Here is a 20985-nt window from a genome sequence, read left to right as displayed (position 1 = left end):
CCAGAACTTTGACACGGAGTTTCCCCGAGTGTCTGGCTCTGTGCTTTAATGGAGACTGGGTGGAAGGAAGGGTTTACGTCATTTGATACAGTTGACAGGGTGTACCCATGACTTCATTGACATCAGTGTCAAAGATTCAAAGTATGTTTATTACCAAAGTATGTATGCAGTATACAACCCAGAGATTCGCCTTCCTACAGACATGAAACAAAAGAAAACAAAGAAACTCTATGGAACCTGTTCAAAGAAACCATCAAATACCCAACGTGCAAAAAAAAGAACAAATTGTGCAAACGGCAAAAAAGTGAGCAAAAACACGCAAAATATACAACATCAAATCACAGAGTCATTAAAACTGTATAACCATATAACAATTGCAGCACGGAAACAGGCCATCTGGGCCCTTCTAGTCCGTACCAAACACTTACTCTCACCCATAACCCTCCATTCCTTTCCTATCCATATACCTATCCAATTTTACTTTAAATGACAATATCAAACCTGCCTTTATCACTTCTACTGGAAGCTCATTCCACACAGCTACCACTCTCTGAGTAAAGAAATTCCCCCTCGTGTTACCCCTAAACTTTTGTCCCCTAACTCTCAACTCATGTCCTCTTGTTTGAATCTCCCCTACTCTCAATGGAAAAAGCCTATGCACATCAACTCTATCTATCATAATTTTAAATACCTCTGTCTAGTCCCCCCTCAACCTTCTACGCTCCAAAGAATAAAGACCTAACTTGTTCAACCTTTCTCTGTAACCTAGGTGCTGAAACCCAGGTAACATCCTAGTAAACCTCCTCTGTACTCTCTCTGTTTTGTTGACATCTTTCCTATAATTTGGTGACCAGAACTGTACACAATACTCCAAATTTGGCCTCATCAATGCCTCGTACAATTTTAACATTACATCCCAACTCCTATACTCAATGCTCTGATTTATAAAGGCCAGCATACCAAAACAGTCCAGGAGTGTTCAGTTCAGTTCAGTTCAGTTCCGTTTAGTGCTGTGCCATTCATTGGCTGCGGGCCAAAGAGCCAGTCCATTGGATCAAAATAGCAATAAAAACCAGAAACACATAGAACATGAACTGCAGAGCACAATCCACAAACCACGATGATTAAATCTTGCCCAAGACCCAAGACCTGGCCTTTTGGGCAAGGTTTGCTATCATTGTCATATGTTGTGAAATTTTCAGTTCTGCAGCAGCAGTACAGCACAAGACAAAAATTACTACTAATTAAAATCATTACTAATTAAAATTACTACTAATTAAAAATGAACAGCAGAATGATGGTACAAATACTTCTGGAGAGAGTGTTCTCATTTATGCAACGAGAAGGGTTCAGAGCAAATGTTCTGGAACTATGGATTAACTTTATTAATCCGCATATCGATGGGAACAGACTCTTCTGGCCGACCACAAAAATGAAAAATGTTTTGAATCATCCGGTTTTACAGTAAAATAGGCTTTGTTTTGTTTATATACTATCTACAAAGAAGAACATAGACTTTAATTTATGTCTTTCTTGTGATGGCTGTTTAAATAAAGTGGTGGGTGGGTCGTCATGGTGGCTGTCCCTCGAGGTCGAGGATGATGGTCTTTGTTCCGTTGATCTATTTATGGGCTCTCAAGTTGCTTACGAGTCCCGCAGAGCGAAGAGTCCTGTGCGTGTATTTATTTAACGTGTACTTGATGTTGCACTCCAAGAAGCACACGATACTTCACAAATCAAACAACTGATTCCAATGGCAACCACAACGATTGGAGCTGATGGATTTGGTGTAGCCTTCATCTGTCTTCACAGCTGTTGAGTTCAAAGTAACTTGGTCTGCCTGTTCCACCGTTGAGGTCTTGGTTGGATTGTTCTTGGTCAGGGACCTCACCCTCGACCTTACCGCCATGGGTGACCTTACGAGAAGCATAGCTCCAGACGGCATCACTCTCGGGATCTCAGGACCACACAAGCTTCTCTACCACGACAAGGTGACAATCCACAGCGAAGAGGTGGGTGGGATACTGAACAGGAAAGTGTATGCTCATGCACTTTGGTAGAAAGAACAAAGGTGTAGACTATCTTATAAATTGGGAGTGAAGAGATTGCGGAGAACATTAGTAGTGTTCTTTTAAGAATCACTAGATTCCAGAATTGTTCCAGAAGACCGGAAAATTACAAATATCACTTCACTCTTTAAGAAGGGAAGGAGGAAGAAGAAAGGAAATTATAGGCCAGTTAACCTGACTTCAGTGGTTGGGAAGAAGTTGGAGTCCATTATTAAGGATGAGGTTTCGGGGTACTTGGAGGCATAGAATAATGTAGGCTAAAGTCGGCATGGTAGCCTGATAGAGCCTGGCAAATCTGTTGGAATTCTTTAAGGAAGTAACAGGCAGGATAGACAAAGGAGAGTCAGTGGATGTTGTGTACTTGGATTTTCAGAAGGCTTTTGACAAGGAGCCACAAATGAGGTTGCTTAACAAAAGAGCCTATAATATTACAGGAAATATACTAGCAATGACAGAAAATTGGCTGATTGGCAGGAAATGAAGAGGTGGAATAAAGGGGGCCTATTTTTGTTGGCTGTCCGTGACTAGTGGTGTTCTGCAGGGTTTAGTATTGGGACCGCTTCTTGTCACGTTATATCTCAATGATTTGGATGATGGTTTTATGGCCAAGTTTGCAGATGATACAAAGATAGGTGGAGGGGCAGGTAGTTTGGGGGAAACAGGTAGGATGCAGAAGGACTTGGACAGATTGGGAGAATGGGCAAAGAAGTGGCAGAAGGAATCTAGTGTTGAGAAGTGTATGGTATGCACTTGGGAATAAAGGTTTTTCTATACGGGGAGAAAATTAAAAAATTGGAGGTGCAAAGGGACTTGGGAGTCCTGCTGCAGGATAACCAACTTGCAGGTTGAGTCAATATTAAACAAGACAAATGCAAGGTTAGCATTTATTTCAGGCCGACTGGAATATAAAAGTAAGGGTGTAATGCTGAGACTTTATAAAGTATTGGTTAGGCCACACGGAGTATTCTGAGCAGTTTTGGGCCCGTATCTATGTTTCTAATCCTGGAGAGCAGGGCCTACAGCGTGGTGGTTTAGAGGTGGCACGGTAGCGTAGTGGTTAGCCTGGCACTATTACAGCCCCAGCCACACTGGTTCAATTCTCCCAGTGTCTGTAAGGAGTTTATATGTTCTCCCCATGACTGTGCAGGTTTCCTCCGGGTGTTCCAGTTTATGTAGAACAGCAGAGCATGGAGCAGGCCATTCGGCCCACAATGTTGTACCAAACCAGCTAAGCAGCAAATCCAAAACACCTAAACATTAATCCCTCCTACCTGCACAATGTCCATATTCCTCCGTCTTCCTTACATCCATGTGCTTACCCAAATGTTTCTTAAAAGCCTCTAATGTATTTGTCTCTGCCACCATACCAGGCAGCGCATTCCAGGCATCCACCACTCTCTTAGTAAAAAACTTACCCCTCACATCCCCCTTGAACCTACCCCCTCTCACCTTCAATGCATCCCCTCTAGTATTTGACATTTCAATCCTGGAAACAGATACTCCTTGTTCGCTCTATCTATGCCTCTTGTAATCTTATAAACCTCTATAAGCTCTCACCTCAGCCACCGGTGCTCCAGAGAAAACACCCCAAGTTGCCCTCTAAACCAGAAACATCCTGGTAAACCTGTTCTGCACCCTCCCACATTTCCAAAGAAATACAAGCAAGGAAGGGGTAATAAGCTGTGGGCGTGTTATATTGGCGCCAAGAGCAGGGTGGCACTTACGGGCTGCCTGCACCACATCCTCGGACTAAGCTGGTTGTTGAAAGAACAAAGCATTTCACTGTATGTTTTGATGTTCATATAACAAATAAAGCTAATCTTGATTTTAAAATAGCCACCTTTTTGTCCAAGGGCACTGCATGCACATTTTCCAAGGACACCCGGTATGGATGTAGCCCCGGAAGAGTTGGGGGGTGGGTGTAATCTACTTGGTCAGAGCCCCCGACTGCCTGCCACCCAGATCACTGGATGACCCCAGTGCAAACTGGGAGATTCCGCATCTCCTTGACAGCCCTCAATAACACCTGGTCAATAACTTATTAAAAAGCTTTTCAAAATATTTTTAAGCAGCTCTTCCTCATAGAATTGTAAAATTGCTATGACGCTGTTCATGCCTTTCTCACTCCCTCTTGGCGTAGCCCTGTGCCAAGTCCTCTGCTTAATATCTCACTAATGATGTAATATTTTCCTTATAGCGGAAAGCAGTTTGGGGGCTTTGCTTTTTTGAAGCCGTTTCCAAGTGAAGCCTGTTCCTGTTTCAATCACAGATTTCTTCAGGTAGCCAACTTATTGAGCTAGTTGTGTTCAGGAGTGTGAAGCACTGCTCCTGTAGTTTCAGCCTTTGACTTGGAATCACCAAAGGAGCTAAAATTATCCCATCGGGTGGTGCTGCCTGATACAAAGTGAGCCGGCCGTTGCCAAAAAAGAATCCATTCAAATGCAGCGAGAGTGAAAATGAACCTTCAAAAATTAAGTACTTGCTTATACTTAGTGAAACATTAGTTGTTATTAGATAGGCATTTAAAAACCAGGACTGATACTTGTTGGAAACTCCTTCTGTGGCAGCTGAGGAATGTTTCTGGGGATATTCGCTTCACTGTCAAAGTCAAAGTCAAGTTCACTGTCGTAGCACAAGTCCATGTGTGTACAGGTGCAATGGAAAACTTACCTGCAGCAGCATCTCAGGCACAGACCATCAGGTAAGCAGCATTCGCGAGAATTTTTGCAAGAAAGGACAGAATTAGAACAAAAAACAGCAAAGACTAGTGCAAAGTGGTCATAGTGTTGCTAAACTTTAGTGATTGGTCTCAAGTCTTGATACAAGGGCTTAAAAGCTCATACCAACAGGCTCAAGGACAGCTTCTGTCTCATGAAGAGTCTAGTTGAAGGGTATCGGCCCAAAATGTCAATTGCTTATCACCCTTTATTGATACCGACTGACATGCTGAGTTCCTCCACATTCTGTGTGTGCCGAGCAACTCTTTAGTCTCACAGGCGTAATTGGATATATGGGCCCGTTGCACAAGAATTTGTACAATGCTGTATCTCTAACTAAATCAAATAAGTATGCAAATTCCTGAAAGAAGTCAGGCAGCTCCAGTCAATAGATGCTGCCTGGCCTGCTGAGCCTCTCCAGCATCTTGTGTATGTTGCTCTGCAGATTTTCTCTTGTGTGTACTAATTTGCTATGTGGCGCAGTGATTCACCAATATCCTGAAGGACAATGATCATTGGGTGGCACGGCAGGGTAGTGGTCAGCTCAGCGTTTTATAGTACAGACGACCCGAGTTCAATTAAACATAGAAACACAGAAAACCTACAGCACAATACAGGCCCTTCGGCCCACAAAGCTATGCTGAATGTCCTTACCTGAGAAATTACCTAGGGTTACCCATAGCCCTCTATTTTTCTGAGCTCCATGTACCTGTCCAGGACTCTCTTAAAAGGCCCTATCGTATCCGCCTCCACCACTGTTGCCAGCAGCTCGTTCTAAGCACTCACCACTCGTTGTGTAAAAACTTACTCCTGATATCTCCTCCGTACCTACTTCCAAGCACCTTAAAACTGTGCCCTCTCATGCTAGCCATTTCAGCCCTGACTATGCAGACCATCAATGCGTCTCATCAATTTATGCACCTCTATCAGGTCACCTCTCATCCGCTGTCACTCCATGGAGAAAAGGCGAAGTTCACTCAGCCTATTCTCATAAGGCATGCTCCCCAATCCAGGCAACATCTTTGTAAATCTCTTCTGCACCCTTTTTATACATCCTTCCTGTAGTGAGGTGATCAGATCTAAGCACAGTACTCCAAGTGGGGTCTGACCAGGGTCCTACATAGCTGTAAAATTACCTCTCGGCTCACAGTCAACCTACACAGCAGCTTTGAGTGTCCTAAATTGTTAAACACTGCACTGTTCACTCTACTGGAGAGTGCTGTATCTTAATGGATTAATATTGTCTGCTCCTCCATTGTTGTTGGGTCTCAGCCATTGATCTACCTGACAATGGTGATGTTGGAGAAACTTTTGGTAGACAGACCAGGGGGTCAATGTTGCCATCTCAGTGGGAGTTAGAGTTCAGCATTTCCCCTGTGACTGTAGCTAGCGGCTATCTTCCATTAGGATTTTGAGGAGGTTTGGCATGGATTTGTCTTGGAGAGCATTCTGATTGGTTGCATTACCACCTGGCATGGAGTCACCAGTGCATAGGATCGGAAAAACCACCAAGGGCTGTAAACTCAGCCTCCCCACCATCGAGGGCATCTTCAGAAGGTGATACCTCAAGAAGGCGGAGGACCCCCACCATCCAGGACGTGTTGTCTTCTGATTACTACCATCAGGGAGGAGGTACAGGAGCCTGAAGTTTTTTAGGAACAGATTCTCTCCCTCCGCTATCAGGTTTGTAAATGGCCCAACAACTCATGAACACCCCCTCACTATATTGCTCTCTTTATAATATTATATTATTCTTATCATAACTTACTGTGGTTTTTATGCTGCCAGTAAACAAATTTTATGACATGAAAAGAAAGCTGATTCTGATCTGGCTTATGATTTATTTATCTTTGTTTGGAGATACAGCATGGTTACAGACCCCTCTGGCTCAAGCTGCCTTAATTACACCCATATGACCGAATGTGACCAAACACATCAAATACATTCCAAATCTGACCAAAAAGACATCTTTGGAATGTGGAACGTGGAACTTGGAGTCTGGACAATCCAGAGGAAACCCATGTGGTCACAGTGAGAACGCACAACTTCTTACAGACAGCAGCGGGAATTGAACCTGGGTTACTGGTACTGCAACAGCTCCATGCTAAAAGCCTTGCAAACGTGCCACCCCAAGTTTTGATCCTGATTCTGGTGAACAGCCTGTAAATTAGAATTCATTTTGCTTATTTACAGATACAACACGGACCAGGCCCTTTGAGCTGTGCTGCCCAAACAACTCCTGACAACCACCAATTTAACCTTAGCCTAGTCACGGGTCAATTTACAATGACCGATTAACCTACCAACCGGTACGCCTTCGGACTGTGGAATGAAACGGGAGCGCCCGGAGAAAACCTACACTTTCCACAGGGAGAATGTACGCCCTCCTTACTGGGATTGAGCTCTGAACTCCGAAGCCCCAAGATGTAATTGCGCCACACTAACTACTATGCTACCATGACACCAAGAAGAGAGACTATTCAAGAACGTGATGGCTTGTTGAATCCCCATGGCCATTTGGTGGGAAGGTATTGTGTAAATCAGAATTTCCAATATAGCACTGCTACAACTTAGCCAAAAAGTCATGATTCAGCACAAACCTAATGCAAAGAAGTGTTGCACGTTGCTAATTAATTAACTTTGTGGCCAATTCCAAGTTCTGAAGGTCACCATGCTTGGCTTACTGGGTCACAACTTGAGGAGGCAATGGCTCACAGGACAAGAGTTGCAACATAGTATAAAGTGACAGTGACATTCTGCATATAGCCATTGACAAAATAACAGATCAGCTAAATAGCTGAACCTATCATAGTAACAGGACAGATACAGCACTGAAGAAGGCCACTCAGCCTCTTGGGCCTGTACTGGTTCTATGTCGTAGAAGTAGTAGTTGCAGTAGTAGTAATTACAGTGTGATCACTGAAGTCGAATGCTATGTTCTCCGAAGGGGTTGACTATTGGTGGGTCTGTAGAGGCGCATACATTCAGTAGCAATTATATTAGCCACAGGAGGTACCTAATAATGTGGCCGTTGATTGTATTTCTGTATGCTTATGGCCTTCTGCTACTGTATCTCATCCACTTCAAGGTTTGACGTGTTGTGCATTCAGAGATGATCTTCTACACACCACTGTTGTAACACGTGGCCATTGGAGTTACTGTCGCCTTCCTGTCAGCATGAACCAGTCTGGCCGTTCTCCTCTGCTCTCTCTCGTTAACCAGGTGTGTTCACCCACAGAGCTGCCAGTCACAGGATTTTTCCTTTTCACTTTTACACCATTCTCTGTAAACTCAAGAGACTGTTGTGCATGGAAGTCCCAGGAGATCAGCAGTTTCTGAGATACTCTGACCACCCTGCCTGTCTATGAAGGTTCTCAGTCATCCAGATCATTGTATATCTAGCAGTAGTAAATCAAGGCAACTGGACTTGCTGTGTTGTCACTCTGTTTGGCACCAAGAATCATTCCATGATGAAAGTGACTTAGACATTTCTTCCCCAATTTGATGGTTGGGGTGCCGAGGGAGGGGTAGCACCTCTGGTGGGAGGGCCTGCCGTGCCCTTTTTCAGGGCAGCTCGTCCACCTTTGGTCCCCACCTGGTGCTCAGCTCTCACCTGTGGCTCCAAGTAGCTGTAAAATCTGTGGCGGCCACACCCCGGCAAACCATCTCGGCAGATGGGCCAAACCAGGTGAGGGTAGCCGATGGGTCTTCGACCCTCGGTGAGGTAGGGGATCTGCCTGTCCCAGTGTGTGAAGTCTGGCCCTGGCAGACTGAGTGGAGGAGACCGATTAATGGTCCAACGGTCAAGAAGGCAGGCCAGCAGGCGTTGGTGGCGCGCTAAGAGCACGGCAAGACACTTAGATGCCCTGGTCATTCACTGCAAGAGCTGGTGATCTCTTTAAACTCGCCCGGCAGAAGGCAAAGGCAAACCACTGCTGTAACCTGTCAAGTACACGATTTCCCAATATGTCAGAGCGGCGTGGAGGGAAATCGTCCGCCAACTGGAATTTCAAGATGCGACCTAAAGCGAGTGGGCGATCCAAGCTATGTCTGCATGCTTTTATGCATTGAGATGCTGCCACACGATTGGCTGATTAGATATTTGCATTAACGAGCAGGTGTACCTAATAAAGTGGCCTCTGAGTGTTTTCTGCTGTAGGGTGGGCTTTGTTTCTATACACACCTGGCGATTTCTCTGGATGCAACAATCCGGTCAGGGGGTTTCAAGGGATTCCAGACCTCACAATCCTGCTCCCTTTGCCACTTGCTGATCTCCATGGACCTAATCCTGGTCATTATGGTGGAGTTCCAGTGGATAATTGTGTTTAACGTGGGGAGGCTAATGCATGGGCAGCCACCACGTGGTCCTTGACATAATGAGGTCAAGGTACAATGGCATGGAGCTGAAAAAGACTGTAGGTTAAGATGATGTGTCTTCATCTTCTGCCAGTCCCACCATTGAGGACTTGGTTGGATCACTCATTGTCTGGAACCTTCCCTTTCACATTACCACAGTGGGTGACTTAACCAGGATGGGTTGAAAAACATCTTTACCAAAGGAGGTGGAAGGCGCTCCATCTCTCTGCTCACCTCGAAGTCACCTTGGGCAAGGTGTAGCAGCTGCTTAACATCCCCCCTTGATCATGGTCACGTGAAGCCATGGGATCAGGTGACAGATGGTCGTATGAGCAGCTGGTGCATATCACAAGTCCTGGTTATGCGACCACTGACATACTCTGAATATGTATTGATAATGACTGGGGTTACCCATCTTGTAAGGACACTGTCTAGAAGAAGTCAATAGCACAGCACATCTGTAGGAAGATTTGCCAAGAACAATCATGCTCATGAGATCATGATCACACGTGTCATGTGAGTCTGCATGTAACAAACAAATGTACCAAGGGCTAGGTGCCAGATGGCTAAACTCCAAACGTCATCACTCTCGAGATCTCAGGAACTCACCAGCCTCTCCACCACGACAAGGTGACTGTCCTGGGAGAAGTGGTTCAACGTAAGAGCTGCTGGGCTGTTTCTGTACTCTTGCTCTCTCCCCTTGTTCCTGCAGAGACCAGATATTTATCCAGCCGGGCTCTGCAGATGAACCTATCTCAACTACACTGCATTAGTGGGTGTTTGATGGTGGGCGTGGGCTGGATGATCAAGACCTCATCCCCATTCTCTCCGACGTCTCTACAGTGCCACTGTGCATCACAAACTCTGATGGATTAAGGACCACTCCGACCACATCCTTGCCTTGGCACCGTCTGCGACCACTGAATCTCCCGAATATCCCCTTAACGGTCGAGTTCACGATCCTTGATCTCCTTGACTTAATTTAAGATACTGTTAGATGATGGATGATAGAAGAACAGAGGTTGCGTAAGAGGGAAGGGTTAGACTGACCTTCGAGTAGATTAAAGAAACCTTGAGCTGAAGTGCCTGTGCTGGATTCTTCCATGTTTTTAACCCTTCTTTGCTGAGCCTCAGAGCCAATCACAGTGCCACTAACCTGGCTGCTGTGCCCTGATAGGTCATTACATGCTGCACCCTCCCCCCCATCCCAGGGTATCCAGACTTGTTGTTGAGGGGAAAAGCCACAGGGGAATTGATCTGCCTCCCTTAGTGGTCACCCAGCTATCTGCTGCCCACCCCTCAGCAGAAACCAACTCACTGAAACTCTTATCTATGATGTTCTCAGGACCCTGGACAATCCTTAAAGTGTCTGACTTCAGCTTCACAAAAACTGTACCATTTAGGCGTGCAATCTCAAATTCAGATGATTGAGAGTGGATTTTATTGAATTATACAAGAGAGGCTCGACAGAGTTAATATGGAGTTGTTAAGGAAAATCAAAAATAAATTATCTACAGACATTGGGTGACCTGGTTAAGGGTCTTGGTCCATAATTTTGACTGTTTATTCCCTTCCATTGATGCTGACTGACCAGCTGACTCCCTCTACCATTGTGTGTGTGGATTGCTCAAGATTATCCGCATCTGCAGAATCTCTTGTGTCCCAGATGCTGGAAATCTGAAATAAAAGTAGTAAGTGTTGGAATTTTTCAGCAGGTCAGGCAGCAACTGTGGAGAGAAAAAACAGGGTGTTTCACCTTCCACAGATACTGCATGGCCTGCTGAGCTTTTCCAGCATGTAGTGTTTTGAGGTGGATAAGGAATACCTTTGCATGTTCTCCAAATGGCAGAAATGTCCTTTCAATGATCTAATCAACCAAGATCATCAAATTAATGTTGCCCATCTCCTTTGATGCTTGTGCAATTTGTATATATGAAAATTAGCTTCTGCATCTGCCTGTGTTAGAACAGCTTTTCAAAAGTAATTTGGTTGCGAAACACTTGAAGATCCAAACTACGAAAGTACGCTTCCAATTTGTCTTCAGTAGGTCCATCATTATGTGTGGCATCGTGTGACACAGGTGATCATGGACTTTGACCGTGATTGTAGTTGGCAATTTTTTCTACAGAACTGTTTTTCCATTGCCCTCTTCCGGGCAGTGTCTTTATAAGATGGCTGACCCCAGCCATGACCAATACTCGGCAGATTGTTTGCCTGGTGTCAGTGGTCACATAACCAGGTCTTGTGATCTGCACCAGCTGCTCATACGACCATCCACCACCTGCTCCCATGGCTTCACGTGACCCTGATTGGGGGCTAAGCAGGTGCTACACCTTGCCCAAGGGTGAACTAGCGGGGGGAAGGAGAGCCCTACATCTCTTTGATAGAGACGTATCTTCACCCACCACCCATCCAGTAAGTACAGCTAATAGCAATTGCTAGATTTCTTTTTATTATAAGGACTATTAATTAGAATTAGGTATTTGGCTGCAGTTTGTACTTTGGCTGTGTTGATGGGTCAGAGAGAGAATCTTGTTCATAAAGCAGAGAAGTGAAGGACAGATAATATTAGGGGTTGGCTCATAAACCAGAGGACTGAAAGGCAGAAAGTATAAGGCAGATCTCAGGAATATTTATTTTATGCATATAATAGTTGTCATCTTGTGCTTTTTGGCATTTATGAGACTTTTACTCATTTGCTGCCTCAGTAAAGCAGCCATAACTCATCCCAGACAGTGTCTTGTTCCCCCTCCCATCGGACAGAAGATACAAAGCCCAAAAGCTCGTATCACCAGGCTCAAGCACACCTTGTATCTCACTGTTATCAGACCCTTGAATGGTCCTCTTGTACAATAAGATAGACTCTTGACCTCAGAATCTACCTCATTATGATCTTGCACTGTGCTGCATATTTTTTCAAACGTTCAAAGGTTCAAAGGTTCATTTATTACCAAAGTATACAATTCTGAAATCCCCCTTCTCCAGGTAGCCATAAAACCAAGAAAGAAATGAAAACCAGCACGATCATCAAACCTCCCTCTCCCAGCACAAAAAAATGAACAAAAACATCAGGCATATCAACCCCCAAATCCCTCCTCCCCGCACAAAAAAATGAACAAATTGGAACAGGCATGTCAACCCCCAAAATCCACCCCCACACACAAAAACTATAAGAAAGACTGGGCGAAAAACATAGACGATAAAAAATTATAAGAGTGAAAAGAAAATGTGTAGCCCAAGTGCACATCGGAAATGCAGAAAAGCTGGCGCTTCTCTGGGTCCGACAGCAGGCAGTAGCAGAGTGATCAAAAGGCAGGCAGCTGGCGCTCACCCTCTGCTTTTGCCTCGACATTTCCACCTCCCTCATCACTTCAATCCATGGATCAATCAATAGGAGCCTTAGTTAGCAAGTTCGAGTCAAACTTTAGCTTGTGCCCCACCTTGCAGCCTGCTCTCCGTGAGGTTCAGGAGCGCTGACTCTGTCTCCTGGAAGCCTCTCGTAGACTCGGAGAGCGATCGCCAAACAGCAAATCACAGGCTCCAGCAGTTCCAGAGTCACATCCAGGACAAAAAGCAAACATAGAGTACATAAAATAAGTGAAATATATGGTTTCATTATCTATGCGGAGAATGTTGAGCAATCGAGTGTTGTATACAGGCATCACCTTGACCGGAATCATACCGTGAACTTCCAGGAGAATCCAAGAGCTTTTACATGTTATTCTGCATGTTCTAGCTCCGTGTGATGATTTGATCTGTAATAAGCAGTATGCAAGACAAGCTTTTCACTGTGTCTTGGCACATGTGACAAAAATAAACCTATTTCAATACCAATATCAAAGGTGAGTTCAACAGAGCTTTGTTGAGTTCCATTATGAGCAAATGGGTGTCAGCTTCATGGAATATTTCAAGTAGGTGTCTGGTGAATGCCTCAAGAAAACTGATGAGGTTTCTTTGTTAAATAGGGCACATAATTGACTCACTAGGCTTAAAGACCAATGGCATTACAATGCTGTCATTTAATACGGAGGGTGGAGATTAGGATGATGTCACCTAATGGCAACTCCTTTGCTTGCATCTTAGGAAACAGCTCTATTTCTATCTTTAATACTTGCTTTTTTCCTTTTCAGGGCTCTTTTGAAGGCCCTGACCGGAGTGACACGCTGACTTTGATTCTTTGTGGGAATGGGACCCGCTCTCCGGGCCTCACGACCGGCCGCTTTTCGATATGCCAAGGACATGGCCTGGAAGACTAGCGCGCCATCAGTGTGCCAGATTTCCGTGGCTCTGGAGGCAGGCGGGTTCGAAGTCGGTGCCGCCGAGGACACGGAAGATCGAAAGCAGCAAGCTCGCTGCCGGCTGTGTGCCCAGAGACCCGAAAAAGCAACGCAACAGACTTTTAACACCATAAATCAGTGAGTTGTTTGTTATGTCTCCCCTCCCATTGTGAAATGGAGACACCTCTTTTTCCTTTATTAGGGAGAGAGAGCCTGTGGTGTGTCAAATACCGGGTGAACGAATAGTCCTTGGGGTACTGCAAGTCTGTGTTTTTATTGATGCTTTGCTGCACGCTTAAATGCTTGGTGGAGGGTGCAGATGCATTCTTGCTGGTGGTGGGGGGTCATTGATTTGCTTATGTGTGGGAGGGAGGAGCTTTGGGGGGCTTTGGGGGTTCTAACCTTTAACTGCCATTCATTATTTGGGGCATTCCTTTGCTTTCATGGATGTTTGCAAAGAAAAAGCATTTCAGGATGTATATTGTATACATATCTCTGGCATTAAATACACCTATTGAAACCTACTGAAACTATGCTGGGTCATTTATTCATCAAACATATAATTTGGGAGCAGAAGCAGATAACATGGCACCTCAGCCATGACCATCAGTAAATAAGGTCCAAGGATATCTGACTAAAAGCCTGGCTCGACATTCAGAATCAGGTTTAATATCACTGGCATATAGCAAAGGTTTCAAAGGTCCATTAAGTTGCAAAAACAGAAATAATATAAAACAAGTGAGGTAGTGTTCATGGGTTCAATGTCCATTTAAAAATCTGATGGCAGAGGGAAAGAAACGGTTACAGAATCACTGAGTGTGTGCCTTCAGGCTTCTGTACCTCCTTTCCGATGATAACAATTAGAAGAGGGCTGACTGATGGGGTCCTTAATAATTCACTTGATGAGCTGAGTCACTGCTCCTTGAAGATATCTTGGAAACTATGAAGACTAACACCCATGATGGAGGTGACTAATTTTAAACTTTCTGTGGCTTCTTCCGATCCTGTGCAGTAGCCCCCATTCCTCCCCTCCCCACAACAGATGATATTGCTGCTGCAGCTTCTTTTCACCCTCTTGCTATCAACAATCTTGATATCTCTGCCTTAAAAGTATTCAAAGTCTGTGGATCCACTGCCCTTTGTTGAAGCGAGCACTTAAGGCTTTTGGTCATTTGATCTGAAATGATGACTGTCCGTTTCCCTCTGCAGGTGCTGGGTTCCTCAAGTAGCTCGTATTTTGCTTCTCATTCCGCACTTGCAGTTTCTTTTGTCTCCAAGAAACTTGGTCCCATCTCTGCCTTAAACTTTTGAACAATGATCTGTTATTGTTGTATTTGTCCAAACTTATTAATATTAAGTACTAATGTGCTATTGAAACCTTGGATTTCAGTGCATTTCACAGCTAGTACTAGTAGCACGATCAGCTGAATCGAGTATGGTGTTAAAGTCATAGAGTCACAAAAAGGTGTAGTACAGAAAAAGGCCCTTCAGCCCATCAAGTCTGACCCGAGCCATTTAAACTGCCTACTCGCATGAACCTCCATCAGGACCAGAGCGCTCCATACCACTGTCATCCACGTCCCTATCCAAACTTATCTTAAACATTGAAATCGAGTTCGCATGCACCACTTGTGCAGGCAGCTTGCTCCACACTCTCATGACCCTCTGAGCGAGGAGGTTTCCCCTCATATTCCCATTAAACTTTTCACCTTTCACCCTTAACCCTTGACCTCTGGTTGTACTCCCACCTAGCCTCAGTGGAAAAACCTTGTCTGCATTTAACCCATCTGTACACCTCATAATTTTGTATACTTCTATCAACTCTCCTCTATGTTCTAAGGAATAAAATTCTAACCTATACAACCTTTCCTTATATCTCAGGTCCTCCAAACTTGGCAACGCAATTTTCTCTGTACTCTTTCAACCTTATTTACAACTTTCCTGTGTTGGTGACCTAAACTACACACAATACCCCAAACTAGGCCTAACTAATGTCTTATACAATTTCAAGGGGTTCTCTCAAGGGCTTACCTATTAGCGGGTCCTCAGGCGGCTGCAGAGGATGCTACGGGGATCCACATATTCTGGTGCAGTGTGGGGCAAGAGGAAGTGGTGGCTGTGGCCAGTAGTTGGGTCCTTCAACTGTCCAATCCCTCCCCTTGCAGCTGCCGCTTGTTCTCTGCAGCTCAGCAGAGGTCGCTCTTGTGCAGCACGGCTCCCTCTTGAACAGATTTCCTGCAGGTGCGTTGCCCTCCCAGTTTTTAGAGGCTAAAGGCGCTACCAACTTATAGATTGGACAATAGCGCCACCACCTGGCAGCAAAATTATACTGCAGAAATTTTCTGATGTTGGTTTGTTATTTCATCCAGAGTAAAAGTAGTTGTTCCTGTGCACAATTACATATCAATTAAAATAAAAGCCCACATGTGGGAGATGGCTTTCACTGACGTATTTACATGGGGGGGGTGAGAGAGAGAGAGAGAGGGAGTGGGGGGAGAGAGAGAGAGAGATAATAGATCATATGCAGTGATAAGGGGGTTCATTGTTTTTAAAGAAATAGATCCATGCATCACATTTCTTCCCCCTTTAGATTAATGTAATATAAAATTACATATGTGCAAGCATTCAGTTTTCCTTTCATAAACCCATATTCCAAATAAACATGCTTTCACAGTAACGGTCCACGAGTAACTTCACGGTACTAAAGATTCAGTCTTTGGGTGGTACTCTGCTTCTTTCAGGATAGAGCCTCTGGACCTGTAGAGTGACATCAGGTTCAGCAGGTTTCTTGTAATGCTCTCAGTTGTTGTCGGTGACATGATCATCGCCGAGAGGTAAATCTGTACGTACGCCAGTCTGGTGGGCAGCGGTAAGTCATAATGGCTGAGCAGTTCATCTGATGTTATTAGTCTCTTTGTTCCTTCAATGCTCTTTTACATCTTTCTGACCATCGGCACTGTGCTCCTGTCTGTAACAGTGCGTTCAATGGATGCAGCACTGTAGCAATGTTTGGGGAAATCAGCGGCAGTCGTTGACAAGACCTGAATTGTGACACTTCTGCTGGTTTGGGCGCCTGTAGCACTGCTTCCATTTTCTCCTGTGACTTCTGTAAGCCACGCTTGACAATGACATGTTCACAAAATGAGATTTCATTCTTAAAAAAATCTGATTTCTCTCTCTTGGCGCACAGACCATATTCACTCAGCCTGCAAGCACTTTACTAAGGTTCTGGAGGTCATTGTTCTTGCCAGTCACAATGGTTTCATCAAGGTAACAGTGTGTTCCTGGGATACCTTGGAGCACTTGGCTCCTTGTACTTTGCACACGCATAAAAGCACACACATGGGAGATGGCTTTAACTGGAGTATTCACACTGCAGAGAGAGAGAGAGAGAGAGAGAGAGAGAGAACCATGCACATGTGTAGACAACAGATCATATTTAATTACAAGGGCGGGTGGGGTCATTGCTCTTAAAGAAATAGATGCATACGTTGCAAAAAGAGTCAAAAATCCACACCTCCCATTGCCTTGAAACAGCAGCCAACACAATTGAAGACCCCTTTTTGACCAGGACATTCTCTCTCCTCCACACAGAGGGGTGCCCCAACGAATGAGTGCCAGTTAAATGTTAGAACCCCAAAGGCCCCCCCCCACCCCAGCTCCTCTCCCTCCTGTAAGCCGCAGCAAGCAAAAATACCCCTTCCCCCGCTGGCAAAAAAAAGCATCAACACCCACCGAGCACTCAAACGTGCAGCAAAATCAACAGCAAAGACACCGACTTGCAGCATCCAAAGACTAGGCGTTCACCCAGTATTCGACATACCACAGGCTCTCTCTCTCTCTCCCTAAAAAGGGAAGAAGAGATGTCTCCGTTTCACAGAGAGAGGGGAGACATAACAAACAATTTGCTGGCTTACAATGTTAAAAGTCGGTTTTGTGTTATTTTTTCCGAGCTCTGTGCCCAAAGATCTCAGGTCTCTGGGCACACAGCCAAAGATCTTCTGGCTCCCATGACACACCGGTCTGTCGGGACATTGACCTTCGATCCACCCGTCTCCAGGGCCTCAAGATCCTAGTCCTCCGAAGGTGAGCCGGGCGCTTAGACTGCACCCTTGACATGTCGGATAACAGCCGGTTATGAAATCCCGAGAGCGGGTCTCATTCCTGCAATGAATCAAAGTCAGCGTATAACTCCAGGTCAGGGTCTTCAAAAGAACCCTGAAAGGGAAAAATAGAGATATTAAAGATGGAAATAGAGCTGTTCCCGAAGATGCAAGCAAAGGAGTTGCCGTTTAGCGCCATCTTGACTAAGCTCTGCCCTCCAGAACTACTGACATGGAGCACTGTCACAAAACCATCATCAGGGACCCCACCATCCAGGCCATGCTGCCACCTTTATGCAGGAGGAACAGAAGCCTCTCACCACATGCTGCCTTAAGATTCATTTTCTTGCAGGTATTCACAGTAGAACAGAGAAATACAATAGAATCAATTAAAAACCACTGAAAAGTAAAGGCTGTTAAACAACACAAGTGAAAAAAGGAAGACAAACTACGCAAATATTAAAAAGTAATAAATAAATAAATACATACATAAAGAGTTGACAGATAAATAAATATATCGGCAGATATAAATATTACTGAGAACATGCCTTGTAGAGTCCTTGAAAGTGAGTTCATAGGTTATGGAAGCAGTTCAATGTTGTGATGAGAAGAGTTAACGATGCTGTTTCAGGAGTGCAGTGGCGGAAGGGTAAGAATTGTCCCTGAACCTGGTGGTATGGGACCTGAGGCTCCACTTACTCTGGTTTCCACCCACATTCCAAAAATGTACAGCTTTTGTGCACCGCAGTCCTGAGGTGGCACTGGATTGAGGAGAGGGAGGGTTTAAAGGAAGCGAGTGGGGCAGTCAGCACATTTTGCATGCTGCAGTCTTGAGGAAACATTGGATTGTACGTAGTTGGACACTTGGCAAGGACCAATAAAAAGAAGTTAGGTTTAAGTGGAGCGGCCATTGTGTGAACGGGCCAGTGTTAGAGTGGGGAGTCGAGGCTTTGGCTCATCAAGGCTTAGGGGAGGTGAAGGCCATAGGTAGGTTTCTTTATTTCATTCTTATTGCATATTTAGAGCAAAAGGGATGCCAGCGGGATACTGGAATGCTCCTCTTGTGGGATGAGGGAAGGCAGGGAGACTTCCAAAGTCCTTGCCAACTACACCTGTAAGAAATGCATCCAGCTGTAGCTTCTAACAGATCGTGTGAAGAGTTAGAACTAGAACTAAGTGAACTTCTGATCATAAATCTTACACAGTGATTGATCGGTAGGACACTGAGGAGTGCAGTAGAACAGAGGGATCTGGGAATACAGATCCATAATTCCATGGAAGTGGTGCAAGGGTCTTCTTTACAGGGTCATAAAGAAAACTTTTGGCACATTTGCCTTCATAAATCAATGTACTGAATACAGGAGTTGGGATGTTATGTTGAAATTGTATAAGGTGCTGGTGAGGCCTAATGTGGAGCACTATGTGCAGTTTTGGTTATTTTACTTACAGGAAAGATATCAATAAGATTGAAAGAGGGCTGAGAAAATTTACAAGACTGCTGCCAACTTGAGGACCTGGGTTATAGGGAAAGGTTGAATAGGTTAGCACTTTATTCCCTAGATTGTAGAAGATTGAGGGGAGATTTGATAGAGGTATACAAATTGATTGGGTGTAGATAGGGTAAATGCAAGCAGGCTTTTTTCACTGTGGTTGGGTGGGAATAGAGCTACAGGTCATGGGTTAAGGGTGAAAAGTGAAATATTTAAGGGGAAAATGAGGGGAACTTCTTCACTCAGAGGGTGGTGAGAGTGTGGAATGAGCTGCCAGTGCAAGGGGTAGATGTGGGTTCAATTTCAACATTTTAAGAGAAATTCAGATCGACACATGGATGGGAGGGATATGGTGGGCTATGGTGCAGATATAGAGTGATGGGACTAGGCAGATTAATCATTCAGCTATAGTATTCTATGCTTCTGTGTTAGGGTTAGAAATCAGTGCACATGCAATATCGGTGCCTGAAGCTTATGGACTGTCCTAATCACATCCTCAGACTGTGACTCAATGATGCATTTCACTGTATATTTCAATGTTTCAATACACATATAGCAATAAAGCTAATCAAATCTACCCTCCCCTCCTCTACATGTGCTCAAACTATCTGATATCCTTCACTCCTCTTCAATCCATCAGTCACCTTGGGCTCCCAATTCTCCACTCCCCCTTTCCTCTTTATACTGTCCATTCCCCTCTCTGCTCTCGGTGCTGATGCTTGACAACTCCTTTACCTTCACAAATGCTGCTTCACCTGCTAAGTTCCTCTAGCTGACTGTTTGTTGCATCTCACACATCTCCAAATATCAGATCTAGGATACGTCTCTACCAAAGGAGGTGTAAGGTGCTCCTTCCCTCTGCTAGCCTTCAAGTCACCCTTGGGCAAGGTGTAGCACCAATTTAGACCCCGATCAGGGTGACATGAAGCCATGGGAGAAGGTGGCGGATGGTCGTTTGAGCAGCTGGTGCAGATCACAAGTCCTGATTTTGTGACCACTGACACCAGACAATCTCTGAAGAGTATTGATAATGGCTGGGGTCACCCGTCTTGTAAAGACACTGCCCAGAAGAAGGCAATGGAAAAGTGCTTCTGTAGTAAAGTTCATGAAGAACAATCATGGAAAGACAATGATTGCCTAGGCCGTACGACATGGCACATAATGATGTTGACAATGATGATCAAGCACAGATCAGCACTGTTTAACAAGAATTAATTTCCCTCTCTTAGATTGCAATACTGTCTATGTGACAAACTTGATCTCTGTTCTATCACAGGCAACCCCTTTTTCCTTTCCTCCCATTCCTTCTCTTCAACTTAAAATTTATCCCCAGTTCTAATGGTCAATGACCTAAAGTAGTCTGATTCTTTTTCCAGAGGGAAAGTATTCTGATGCTGCCTGACCTGCTGAGTGTCCCCATCTTTTTCTGTGCTTATTTTACAATTCCACTATCTGAGGATTTGTGTTAATAATGATCTTTTCACTGGAATAGGTTTAATTGTTTAAACAAACAGGAGATGAAATGATCTGACATAGAGGAGGCCACTTGGGTGATTGTGTCTGTACGGGTTCTTCAGTGTCTTCTAACTCAGTGGGACTTGAGATAAACACAAGAGATTCTGCAGATACTGGAAATCCAAAGCAACACACACAATATGTAGGAGGAACTCAGCAGGTCAGGCAGCATCTATGGAGAGGAATAAACAGTCAACGTTTCAGGTGAGGTAATGTGCACAGATTCACTGTCCATTCAGAAATCTGATGGTGGAGGGGGAGAAGCTGTTCTTAAACTTTGTGTGTGTGTGTCTCTCTCTATCTTTCTCTCTTTTTTCAGGTTCCTGTTCTTCCTCCCTGATGGTAGTAATGAGAAGAGGGCACGTTCTGTTTGATGGGGTCCTTAATGATGGATACTTCTATTAAGTGCTTATGTAACTGTTTTTCAATTAGGAACAATAACTCAAGACAGATTTGAA

General features: G+C 44.6%; 2 long non-coding RNA genes across 2 annotated transcripts; both read left to right on the top strand.

Annotated features, from left to right (window-relative positions):
* The first annotated feature begins 4310 nt into the window (after positions 1-4310).
* On the top strand, positions 4311-13760 carry LOC132381274 (uncharacterized). The gene is made up of 3 exons (XR_009507989.1): positions 4311-4770; positions 6980-7314; positions 13273-13760. It is a non-coding gene; the product is annotated as an uncharacterized LOC132381274 (long non-coding RNA).
* A 436-nt stretch (positions 13761-14196) lies between these two features.
* LOC132381018 (uncharacterized) lies at positions 14197-20983 on the top strand. Its single transcript, XR_009507901.1, has 3 exons — positions 14197-14386; positions 17373-17505; positions 20847-20983. It is a non-coding gene; the product is annotated as an uncharacterized LOC132381018 (long non-coding RNA).
* Positions 20984-20985: the final 2 nt, after the last annotated feature.

This window comes from Hypanus sabinus, chromosome 25 (genome assembly GCF_030144855.1).
Source record: "Hypanus sabinus isolate sHypSab1 chromosome 25, sHypSab1.hap1, whole genome shotgun sequence".
NCBI classification, from domain to species: domain Eukaryota; kingdom Metazoa; phylum Chordata; class Chondrichthyes; order Myliobatiformes; family Dasyatidae; genus Hypanus; species Hypanus sabinus.
Note: the sequence above shows the minus strand (reverse complement) of the source record. Positions and strands in the feature narration are given on the sequence as shown.